Source organism: Pimephales promelas, chromosome 7, assembly GCF_988280905.1.
Source record: "Pimephales promelas chromosome 7, fPimPro1.hap1.1, whole genome shotgun sequence".
In the NCBI taxonomy this organism is placed as follows: Eukaryota; Metazoa; Chordata; class Actinopteri; order Cypriniformes; family Leuciscidae; genus Pimephales; species Pimephales promelas.
The window spans coordinates 23,914,120-23,927,638 of NC_142775.1; positions in this window are offsets into that span (position 1 = coordinate 23,914,120).

Genomic DNA, 13,519 nt, shown 5'->3' on the forward strand with positions numbered 1-13,519 from the left:
CCTTCACCTTCTTTCACATTCCGGACACCATTATAACCCTGGTTAAATCCTACTTCCAAGACCTGCAGTTCTGCTTTACCACAGTTGATTTTACCACGTCTTGGCAATCATTGGAGGTTGGCATCTGTGGCAGGACGTTCCATCTCACCCTTGGCCTTTACAATGGCAATGGAGGTCATCATCCGGGCATCAAAATGGGTAGTTGGTGGGCAGCAGCTTAATTCGGGCACACGTCTTCCTCCTCTCAGAGTCTTTATGGATGACATCACTGCACTGACCACCACTGCTCCATGTACCAAGAAACTGCTCAGAAAATTGGAAGAGAACATCAGCTGGGCTCGAATGAAGATGAAGCCATCAAAGTCACGTAGCATCTTTATTGTCAAGGGAGTGCTCTCCGACTACAGATTCTTCATTGGAGAGGAGCTCATCCCAACAGTGTCTGACCAGCCTGTTAAGAGCCATGGAAGGTAGCATCTTTATTGTCAAGAGAGTGCTCTCCGACTACAGATTCTTCATTGGAGAGGAGCTCATCCCAACAGTGTCTGACCAGCCTGTTAAGAGCCATGGAAGGTGGTATGACGCCAGCCTGAAGGATAAAGATCAGGTACAGCAGCTGCGGAAAGAAATCAGAAGTGGGCTACAGACCATCAACAACACTCAGCTCCCTGGAAGACTGAAGGCCTGGTGTTTACAATTTGGCCTTCTTCCCCGAGTGCTGTGGCCACTAACCATTTTTGAGGTCCCAATCTCAACAGTGGAGAAGTTGGAAAGAGGAATCAGGCCGCATCAAGATATGGCTTGGCGTGCCTCAATGCCTAACCACCATAGGCCTCTACGGAGATAGCGCCCTCAAACTGCCCCTCACCAGTTTCACGGAGGAATTCAAATGTGCTAAAGTAAGACTCCAGATGACACTGATGGATTCTTGTGATGCAATGGTGAGTAACAATGCACCAACCTTGGTGGCAGGCTGCAAATGAAAACCAACCAGTGCGGTGGAAGAGGCAGCAGCCACTCTCAGACTTGTGGACATAGTGGGGCATGTCCGGCAGGGAAGGGGAGGCTTTGGGTTAACAACTAGGCCACCAGCCTGGAATAGAGCCACAGCATCAGAAAGGAAGAAATTGGTGGTGGAGGAAATACATCGACTGGAAGAAGTAGCAAGGTGGACCAAGGCAGTTTCTTTTGGTAAACAGGGACAGTGGACACGTTGGGGGGGGGGGGCTGTGGCGAAAAGGAGGATCAGCTGGATTGAAAAGCCTCTTCACTAGAAAGAAAAGTGGATTTCTGAAGGCAGCAAGGAAAGACCTGGAAGATCACCTGAAAGCGACACACTCTGATCCAAGACGGCATGAACGGATGACCATTCCACCAGACATCCCACCAATCAACTCACCAGAACATCAGATGCAGACTGGTCCTCCGACCTGGAGGGAAGTGGAAAAGGTAGTACAACGGGCAAGGGCGGCATCAGCCCCAGGTCCTAATGGAGTCCCATACAAGGTGTACAAGAATGCACCGCGTGTCCTAAGGGTTCTTTGGAAGCTCATGAGAACAGTGTGGCAGAGGAAGATTGTGCCCAAAGTATGGCGTAGGGCAGGAGGGGTCCTGATCCCAAAGGAGAAGAAGGCAGAGAACATTAGCCAGTTTCGGCCAATATCCTTTCTAAATGTAGAGGGTAAAATCTTCTTCAGCATCATTGCTAAAAGGATGTCTGAATACATTCAAAGGAATAAGTACATTGATACATCAGTACAGAAAGCAGGAATCTCAGGCTGTTCTGGATGCTTGGAACACTCTAGCATGATCTGGCACTAGATCCAGACTGCAAAGGTGAGGAAAAAGGACCTCCATGTCGTCTTTTTGGACCTCGCTTTTGGGTCAGTGCCCCATGAACTCCTGTGGGCTGCCTTCACCTTCTTTCACATTCCGGACACCATTATAACCCTGGTTAAATCCTACTTCCAAGACCTGCAGTTCTGCTTTACCACAGTTGATTTTACGTCTTGGCAATCATTGGAGGTTGGCATCATGGCAGGATGTACCGTCTCACCCTTGGCCTTTACAATGGCAATGGAGTGCTCTCCGACTACTGATTCTTCATTGGAGAGGAGCCCATCCCAACAGTGTCTGACCAGCCTGTTAAGAGCCTTGGAAGGTGGTATGACGCCAGCCTGAAGGATAAAGATCAGGTACAGCAGCTGCGGAAAGAAATCAGAAGTGGGCTCCAGGCCATCAACAACACTCAGCTCCCTGGAAGACTGAAGGCCTGGTGTTTACAGTTTGGTCTTCTTCCCCGAGTGCTGTGGCCACTTACCATTTTTGAGGTCCCAATCTCAACAGTGGAGAAGTTGGAAAGAGGGATCACAGGCTGCATCAAGAAATGGCTTGGAGTGCCTCCATAGGCCTCTACGGAGATTACGCCCTCAAACTGCTCTTCACCAGTCTCACAGAAATATTCAAATGTGCTAAATCTGTGACTCCAGATGACACTGATGGATTCTTGTGACGCAATCGTGAGTAACAATGCACCAACCTTGGTGGCAGGCCGCAAATGGAGACCAACCAGTGCGGTGGAAGAGGCATTAGCCACTCTCAGACTTGCGGACATAGTGGGGCATGTCCAGCAGGGAAGGGGAGGCTTTGGGTTAACAACTAGGCCACCAGCCTGTAATAGAGCCACGGCATCAGAAAGGAAGTAATTGGTGGTGGAGGAAATACACTGACAGGAAGAAGTAGCAAGGTGGACCAAGGCAGTTTCTTTTGGTAGGAGGATCAGCTGGAAGGAATTGTGCAGCATGGAAGCAAAACGAATCAGCTTTATCGTCGGGGCTACATATGATGTCCTTCCAACACCTAGCAATCTCCATCAGTGGTTGGGTGAAGATCCAGTATGTGCCAACTGCTCCAGGCCAGGTTCTCTCAAGCACATATTGACCAGGTGTAGAGTCAGCCTCACCCAGGGACGTTAAACTTGGCGTCATAATCAAGTCCTTAAGTTGTCTTAATGTATGTGTATATATGGATAATTACAAGGAGACCCTCCAACCTGAAAGAGTTGGAGCTCATCGCTAAAGATGAATGGGGAAAAATACCAGTGGAAACATGCAAAAAGCTGGTCAGCAATTATAGCAAGCGTTGTCACTTTTTGTTCAAATGTAAAGAAAAGATTTTTCCACAATGATGCCTCTTGTACATCATCTTATAATATTTTAGGAGAAGCCTGTGTCATTTTGAATAAAGAAAAAACTTGCTAGTTGAATAAAAGTAACCAAATCAGAATTTGAAACACCTGTTCAATTTCTCATGAACTCCAAACTGAATGTCAGAATGGAAAGAATGTGTTATATAATATATATTTATTTAAAAATCTGTTATATTGTTAAAATTTAAAATATATATATATATATTTATAACTGTTTAAAGTTATGGTATACGATGTTAAAAATCATTCCAGAAAGCCTGAGACTGTAGGGAAGTTTAAAAAAAAAAAAAACTCATCCCGCCCCCCCACACACACCCCTCCTCTCTGTGCTACCTGATCCCTGAGCTATGTCACGTTTGAGTTCACATCAACGCAAAACTAGCAACACATGAAATGTTCTGCTAAGGTTTTGACTAATTGTTATAGCTGCACACAGCGCATCTTGTTGAAATTCTGATCGGCTCGAACAGAAACCCGCTAGGCATACTGAAAAATATTCAAGCACTTCAAGAAATATAATTACTTTGACCCGTGATAGGCGATGCTAAACAGCTAACATTGCCAATGCCGACCGGCAGCATGAGCAGGTTGTCAAACTGATTCAAATCTATTCATGTAACACACGTCACAACATAAAAGTCAGCGTCGGTTTTCAGTCCCAGACCTCCCTGAAGCTTCCTCCAACGGTTAATGGTGTACCCTGTATTTATCCTACTTAGAGTCCGGCGTTACATTTTTTTTTTATCTCTGCTCTTTCCTCTATAGACTTTCTCTTTCGTCCAAACTTTACAGTAGGGGCAAGCAGGGGCCCCACTGCTGTCGTTTATATTTTATCCATTGCTGATCTGATGCTACACAGACAGACGAGCGAGATAGACAGACAGACGAGCGAGCCAGACAGACAGACGAGCGAGCCAGACAGACAGACGAGCGAGCCAGACAGACAGACGAGCGAGCCAGACAGACACACAGACAGACAGACAGACGAGCGAGCCAGACAGACAGACGAGCAAGCCAGACGAGCGAGCCAGACAGACAAGCAAGCCAGACGAGCCAGACAGACGAGCGAGTCAGACAAACAGACGAGCTAGACAGACGAGCTAGACAGACGAGCGAGCCAGACAGACAGACCAGCCAGCCGTGCTGCTGCTGCTGCTGCCAAGAGGTCCTCGCTATAGCACGATGACGTAGCTGGATGGTTCAATACGTAGTGCAGTGTTTCCCAACCCTGTTCCTGGCGGCACACCAACACTGCGCGTATTCTTTGTCTCCCTAATCAAACACACCTGATTCTGTACGCGCAGTGTTGGTGTGCCGCCAGGAACAGGGTTGGGAAACCCTGACGTAGTGGATGGAGGTGTGTTTTGGTGACGTCATATACGTATGCGCAGTGCCAATCTCAGGATTATAATTCACATGCATTGATCTTAAGTGATATGCAAGCTCAATATTGTACTGAGATGATGTTCAAACCTGTGTAGTATAGTACTGTTAAATAATAATAAGTAATTATTGATGAATAAGTAATTATTTACATAAATGGGATGCTTATCCGAGATTCACTCTACATAGGCTACATGCAAAGTTATTTTAAATTTTAAATCACATGATTTAAAAAAAAACATTTGATAGATTAATAGCATGTGCACCGCAAGTATTTTTTTTAATGCGTGTATATAGAACATTTTAAAATAAAGCAATTTTATTTTATTCATATCTGCTGTTGATTGGAAGCAAAAAATGTCAAAGTAGTCTAATTGTCTCTAATTTTAAAGGTACAACTGTAAACATCTTAAAATACCAGTTAACATTCAAAGGAAAATGCTAAAATAATAACAGCATCAGGAAAATAAATCTTGTCAGATGTAGGGGAAAAAAACCTAAATAAAAGCCTACATGTTCCTCTTAATTTGCTGTTCAGTGAGACATGTCTGGAAGCTTGTTTTCGCCACAGAGTGAGAAATAAAAAAGGTTATTGCGACTTTTTATCTCACTACTAGTCAGACTTTTTATCTCAGAATTTATATAAAGTCGCAAATGTAGGTTATAAAGTAAGTATTTAGTGATATAAAGTTGCAAATGTGTGTTATTAAGTCAGATTTGCGTGATATAAAGTCGCAATTGCGTGTTATTAAAGTCAGAATTGTGAGATATTGAACTATTCTGAGGTAAGAAATAAGTAGCCAGATTTTTTTACCCTTAAAATTTGACTTTATAACTCACAATGGGAGATATAAACTCGCAATTATGTTATACATTCAGAATTGCAAGGAAAAAAAGTCAGAATTATGATTTTATAGCACACAATTGCGACTTTATTTCACACAATTCTGTCTTTATAACATGCGACTGAGGCTTTATTTCAGGCAATTCTGATTTATATCTCACAATTCTAAGAAAGTCAGTAAGCGAAATGTATAGACCATTTCAAAAGATGTAAACAACACTGGTCCAGAAACACTTCCTGTTTCAGTTTGTAACTGTTTTCTTTATTTCACATGTAAAGAAAACATCTTAAAGATCCTTTTTTAACTTTTTGATTCAGTTTTAAATGTTCTGTTGGTTGTATTTTATCCCAGCTTTTATGTAGTGTTAAAAAACTGAAACAGGAAGTGCTTCTGGACCAGTGTTGTTTACATCTTTTGAAATGGTCTATACTCGCAATTGTAAGGAAAAAGTCACAATTATTATTTTTTTTTATGTTTTACTCTGAAAGCTCTGAAAATAGCTTCCATACTAGTGACCATTTATATTTAAATGTAGCTATTCTTGGAAGATCAATGTGCGATTACTCACCAACTCTCTACAATAACTATCAATAGATGGTTTGCAGTTACGTGATTGTGTTGACGCGCGGAATGCAGATGGAGGGCAAGGAGTGAAGAGCGCAATGGACGAGATGGAGGAAAATCCGTAATGTACTACTTTAGACGCTATTACAAGAGAAATATATCAACAGAAAATCGAAACATATGTTGGACGTGATCCTTATGTTATGAAGAGGACCGATTTTCAACTGAATTGAGAGATTTGCCTGCCATCGAGGCGGTAGACATTAGCAACTAACTCGTCTTACAGACATACTTTAACTTTACAAAGTTCGGAAACTGGTACATTACACAAACAGCCACATAAGTGTTATTTATGTGGCTTATAATTACATTATTCAGGTGTTTAAATACAATGTATTAACTCACATTTGACGAAGTGATCACTGTACACACACACAGGCATTTCCCATTCGGCTCCTCCCGACCGCAGACGTAGGTTTGCAAGGCATTTTTTCCCCGGTGTTTTTCTGTCAATTTCTTGTATTTTCCCCTCTTATGAACAACAACTTTTGGCACACCGATAAAAACTCCTCGTGGTTTGATCGATTTGAGCAACCATAAACGAAGCAAAACATAGGCATTTTGAGTGTGTTATAGTGCTTCCTAAATATAGAAATTCACTTCCTGCCCTCCATCTGCATTTCGCGCCATGGCAGCGCAGTGGCATGACGTCACGTGAAAAAAAGCTATTCTTAATGTGCCATCAGCGTTTATCACAGGATCGCGTTTAAAGTCTGTTTAGAGAGAAATTAGGGGTGTCGTCCCCTAATTTAATAACAAATTATCATTTCGACAGAAGTGAATCAATCAAAACTTTAGCTGGAAATAGCCTAAGATTATTCACGAACCGCTATAAAGCCAAAACAATCTTTGTTACATTAAATTATATGCAATTATGCATAGCCTATCTATGTAAAGTTGCTTTGAAACAATCTAAATTGTTAAAAGCGATTATATTACGTTACAGTCTCCACTATGTATTGGACCATCCAGCTACGTCATCGTGCTACAGGCTGCAGCGAGGGGTGTCTCTGAAAAGGGCTGCTTTGCTGCTGCATTGCTGCTGCATTGCTGCTGCTGCTGCTTTGCTGCTGCTGCTGGTGCTGCTGCTGGGGCTGCTGGGGCTGCTGACGCTGGGGCTGCTGCTGCTGCTGTTGCTGCTGGGGCTGCTGCTGCTGGTGCTGCTGCTGCTGCTGCGCGCGGAGGTGGCGGCGGCGGCGGGTCAGGTGCGGATGGAGATGCAAGCGCCAGGCGAAGTTTCAAGTGGACCTGGTGATTGGATGAGAGATGAGAGCAGTTGATGAGAGGAGTTGATTTATATGCTGGTTGTGGTTATATAGTACAATCCTAACAATATGAATAGAAAAAAGAATGAAAAAATTTCATTCAGTCTATTGGCTGTACAGCTGCAGAGAACTTGACCAATGTAACCTGTCAAGTTCTCTGCAGCTGTACAGCCAATAGTCTGAATGAAATTTTTTTCATTCTTTTTTTTTTCCTATTCATATTGTTAGGATTGTACTATATAACCATAACCAGCATATAAATGAGGATATTAATAATGAACAATCTTTGAAATCGTATACCCTAGCTTTAATATATTTAAAATATTTTTATGATATTAATATACAAAAATATGCATTTATATTATTATATATTATTATATACATTCATTTTTTAAAATAATATAAATATTGTAATTCATTTGATCTACCCCTAGATAAAATAGTTTTTGGACAACATTTTGACCCATCCCTATTTGTCTGAGATTAAGCTCCAATTGGACACATTGTTGTAGGGGTTGTTGTAATATATCGAGAAAACACACATTGTTGTGTCATTGTTGTGTGATAGATAGATAGATCTATCTATCTATCTATCTATCTATCTATCTATCAGCATCATCTTTTAAACATCATTAAACATTCAAATGTATGCATTACATTTGAAAAGATTAGAGGATTATAATAAAAGCTAATACAGATTTTTCGTTATCAAATATTGTAACAAAAATCAGAAATCTCACCCTCCTTACCGTTTTTTATAATAATTTCCTTTTCCTCAGTCGAGCGATTACTCTCATCTAACCGCTGAAAAGACGTAGGGTGAGAAATTTTCATTTTTAAATGCCTTAATTCGTGAATTCGTAATTAGCGCGTGTGCAATGTGCAATGTGTAACCCTCGTGTGCAATGCGCGTGACGTCTGCAGACTCTGCACGTGTCTTGCGGAAGAACACTGTAGCCGGAGCTAACTTCTCTGCATTAATGTCAATGGCGAGTCACGCAGGCACTGGGCAACTCCGCATCTGAGTCGGTAAAATAGTGCGAATATAAACACTTATTATAGGCGTACCGTAGTGATTCAGGATAAGTCAAAAACATGGTTTTGAAAATGAATTCATAATGTTTACACCAAGGATGACTTGAGGGTTCACGTTGAACATAAGTTACGGACTGCAGCAGCGATACAACGGCGTTCTGGTGCGAGCGTCCACTCGCATATGCAACCACATAAAATTTTAACTAGCACATTCTCAAAAAATGGTCGCAGTCTGGAACTCTGATTTACAATAGTGTAAAAAGACAGGAATTCCACGTAATCATTCGGTCGATTTGTGGCGCGCACCGATAATAAAAAAAAAATGACTGTACACGGCAGACTGGCCTCGTCTTGTCTGGTACCTTATTTATGTTTTCTTTTCCCCGACAGTCAGTCTCCTGCTCTCCACCAAGTTCATGTTAACTTCGGGCTGCCGCCTCAACTCGGATTGGTTCAGTTCACGAGCTGGGGTGACTTACAATTTTATTGGGTCCAACTGCCCACGTTCAAGTTCAAAACGGTGCACAACGATTTGCTACGGTTTCCTAGTTGAACGCATAGGTTGAACGTCGTTTCCTGGAAACGGTGTGCAACGGGGTTTGAGATATGTTTTCTCTTGTTTGGTGGGTGTGTCAGAACTGCAATCCAATCAGCAGCAACATAGGCTATATAAAGCACGCGGTATTAAAGTGAACTCGCACAATGGGTTCAAGGATAATAACAAATGTGTTCAATGCAGAGCGTAACATGCAACAACAACTGAGGATATTAGAAGATATGTTTGTCGTTTATTGTAAAAATATAGGATATCAACATAATGATAGTTTATTAGGCTATATTTTTTAGCTTCATTGCAAGTGTATGACATTTGGTATAGAAATAAACAATGGTGCTTTTCCTAAAAATTAGAAAGAAAATAGGTTATTAAAACATTATGAAATACAAATAAAGTTAGTGTGTGCGGCTAAACAGAATGTGTTTTAGTCTGAATTATGTAAGATGTGTGCTTTCAGTTTCCACAAATCCCTTCAATTGATTGGTTCTCGTGTTCTGGGCAGCAAGTGCAGTTACTGTAACATTGGGTATATTTTGTAGTAGCCTAATAAACACATATTTATACCGACTTCATCAGGCTCTGAAAATTTTTCACAAAGAACACAGAGAATGGCCTTATCGGGCTCCATAGTTGCAACCCCTGCGTCATCAGAACGGGGTGTTCAATGCATCACCGTTTCTGTTTAAAAAATTCAATGTTTTGGCTGAACGCAGCCCTGATGTTTGTCACTGACTCTGATTGAATAATTAATAAATACTTTAGGTCGGACTAAACCATTTTTATGGAGGTAAGAGAAGCAGATATTTGGAAAAATATTTAACCAAATTCGCTCTGTGGACGAGAAAAATGCTAACTTCCGGCTTGAGGGCGGATGTTGGGTACGATCGGTTCCGGTTGCCATTGTTTACATCAGTGGACCGGCTATCTAAAGCTTAGCTATCTAAATATATTTGTCTAAAACTATGTTCGTTTGTTCATTGTCAAGTTAATCAACACAGTTTTCATTCATATTTGGGTGCAGGTGCGAGTTACTATCTTGAGGCCACGAGATAGTATCTTGAGGCCACGAGTTACTATCTTGAGGCCACGAGTTAGTATCTTGAGGCCACGAGTTAGTATCTTAAGGCCACGAGTTAGTATCTTGAGGCCACGAGTTAGTATCTTGAGACCACGAGTTAGTATCTTGAGACCACAAAATAGTTAGCAGCTATAGTTAATTTTTTTTGCCAAAGTGGGACTAGGGGGGCTCCGTATAATCGAGACGGAGGCTGGGACTAACAATCAGGGAGCAACACTGTTCATGTAAAGCTGGGTAGGTCTCTATTCACTTCTATAATCGTTATTACAAAGCAAACGGACTACACAAGTACTGTATAACGTTGTATTTATTAGTGTGCTACCGTATCAACAACCGGTATGAGAACCGAAATCATAACCTAAAACATTATAAAACAGTCTAACTAGTATAACTTCACACTCACAGTAAGGTTAGAAGTAAACAAAGATGTGCTTGTTGATCTTTGTGGGGTTTAGCTGACTGAGGACGTCCATATTTTAATCCAAACACGACACTTGTCATTGTCAGGATTTTACTTCGGTTTTGGGAAGGGAAAAAACGGACACCCCCCTCCAACCTCTCTGGAAAACGCGTATCTGTGTTGCAAATGCCCGAAGCACAACGTTTGTGATTTTGGGTCCAGTATGTTGATACAATAGATCAAAGTGATATTTTGGATAAAACTTCGAAGGTAATAGCCTGCCGAGACCAAAAATATGAGACGCCTGTGTTGAAAGTCAATGGAGCGCAGTGAAAAACTGTCAGACCTCTGTGGGAGCTGGTTCTTGGCTGATCTGTGATTGGTCAATCTACATTCTAGGGCGTGGCTTAGCCAAAGGTGAATTGAACGTTTTGTGGTTTTCATTTAAATCTCAGGCAACTAATATAAATATTATTTATACAACAAATAGTAACTTTTGTGGGGCCCCCTGGTCAGCGGGGGTCCCTATAATTGTCACCACCTTTCACCCCACTAGTGGCCCTACATCACCTATATGACCAGACAATTAGTTTATCACTTTGATGTACTGTATCAACATACTGGACCCAAAATCACACAAAAAACACAAAATCCGAATAGAAATATTATAGCTTTTGTACTACAAAAAACACAAACATGCTCAATGAAGCATTTTAAAAGGTTTAAAATGTAAACACAAGTTGTAAATGTCAAAATATACAGGTAAAATACAGAGAGCTATTTTTAAGGCCTTGCTTTCCCAGAGTATGAGGGTTCCCAAATAGTGCAAATACAACATAAAAAAACTATATACATGCAGCTAAAAGCAGGTGTGGCAATAGGCATTTTTTCTTTCCTTTTTTTGCTTAGAAACTACAAAACACTTCATGTACAATTACACAGCTTTCATTCCTTGAGTAAGAGGGGTTCCTCAGTAGTGCAAATATACCACACAAAAGGTAAAATGAACACAAAATCAAACCGTACATTCAAATAATTACAACAAATATCGGGTGTGTTTATTTGTTGTTGTTTTGTTTTTTTTGTTTTTTTTTTGCCACTCCTCAAAACAGTTTATCTAATCTGACCCTAAACTACTCCTAAACTATCTACACTACTCCTAAACTACCTACTCCTAAACTATCTACACCACTCCTAAACTACTCTCGAAATCTACTCAAACAAGCAATAATTTCTCTCTCTCTCTCTCTCTCTCTCTCTCTCTCTCTCTCTCTCTCTCTCTCTCTCTCTCTCTCTCTCTCTCTCTCTCTCTTTTCTTCTATAATGATGATTTTTATCAAACTTGTATATTTAAGTTTAGTAATTTCACTAAAATGGCAATGATAATTACCTATTAATTGTTATTTAAGTGAAATTACTGAACTTAAATATACAAGTTTGCTAAAAATCATCATTAAAGAAGAAAATTTCAAATGGCATTTAGAGGCTTTTTCATCTGAACTCTTCATATATATAACGTATGTCTCTCTTTGTCTACTCCGTAAATCTCCTGCCTTTCACTTTCGCGTCTTTGCTTAGTTGGCTCCTCTTAATTTGTAAAATATGCAGCCTGAAGAGCAGAATCAGCAGATTCACACATTTTTCTACGTTTTGTTTTATGACAAAAACCGACAAAGTTATTAGAATAAATGCAACGTCTGTCACATCCCATCTTGCGTTCTTTTACGAACGTGTCAATATACGCGTAAATTTTTTATATAAAGTTTAAATTATCCTATCTCCGTTTTTACTATTGAGAATGAGGAGTCACGTGCCTATTTGGGTGGGGTCTGAGCCGGTCGGCCATGATGGTTGGAGACGCTATCGGTTACCAGGGGAAACGCCTTTAGAACCCATAGACGCGACTAAACATTCCAGAGCTCTTAAATTTTCGCGCATGTATTATTTTGGCAGGACAGAGATGGATCTAAGAATACGAGAAAAAAAGGAAGAAAGTAAACCAATGCTAAAAGATAAGGCGAAAGAAAGGGGACCTTATAGGAACAAACTCACACAAAATGCAAAACAGCTGTATTTGGAGAAGCAGCATCAATATATTTGTTCTTTTGCACTAATAAAAGTATTATTATTTTATTATTATTATTACTTATGTTGTCCATGAAACTTATGTTGTCCAAATAGCCTATATATTTCAGTTTTCAATAAATATTGTTAAGCCATATCAAGTTGTTTCAAACATTTATTTAAATGAAATAAAAAAGTAATGAACAAGGCACTCAAACAACACTTTTGCATATGTTCGTTAAGGCACAGCAAACAGTGAAAATCGTATACTAAAGGCATCAACAAACCTAGCAATCCGGCGTCTCCTCGTTAGATCAGACTCTCCCTGCTGTGTCAATTTCGGCAACCCCAAAAACTTAATTCCATTGTTACTATGTTTTCCATATGTATCGTGTGAGCTACTGGAGGAGTTTTTAACGCAGCAGTTACTTCCAGGCATGGTAAAACAGTGCGGTATTGCGAGAAACTCCTCTACTACCGAGCTAAAAACACATGTAATCAATACTGTTTTGCCGTGGGAATCCTACCAACATGGCGGAAAGGGGAGGGGCACTGTAAAATGACGTCAACTCCTCATTCTCAATCAACACAAAAAAAAGTAAAATAGAATTTCAAGTCAGCACTTTCGACAGAAGACAGCAGCGCTCAACATGACTTTGTTTTTATGCTTCGACGTCTTAAACTGGACATGTAACTTGATCACGCCGGCGTGATTGGCGACCCCGAAGGGTTAAACTTTGGTTAGATGACGTTATCGGATCCTAACCCTACCCCAGACCTAAACCTACCCCTACCCCTTCACCTAACCGACGTTAAAGGTAGCGTCAGTTGTATGACGGCCCGGGATCGTCATGTAACCGACGTTTAAGGGTACCCTAAAAAGGCGGACGTTGACGTGTGGTCAAAAGATGTCCCAAGACGTCAGTTATGTGACTTCTTGGGATGAGACCATAGCACATCAAACAGCCTTGTGCTATCTGGGATGTTACTCGTACTTAGCCAGATGGAGATTCTTATTAAAACATTTTTTTTTAATTCTATGATTATTAAATAATCAATAA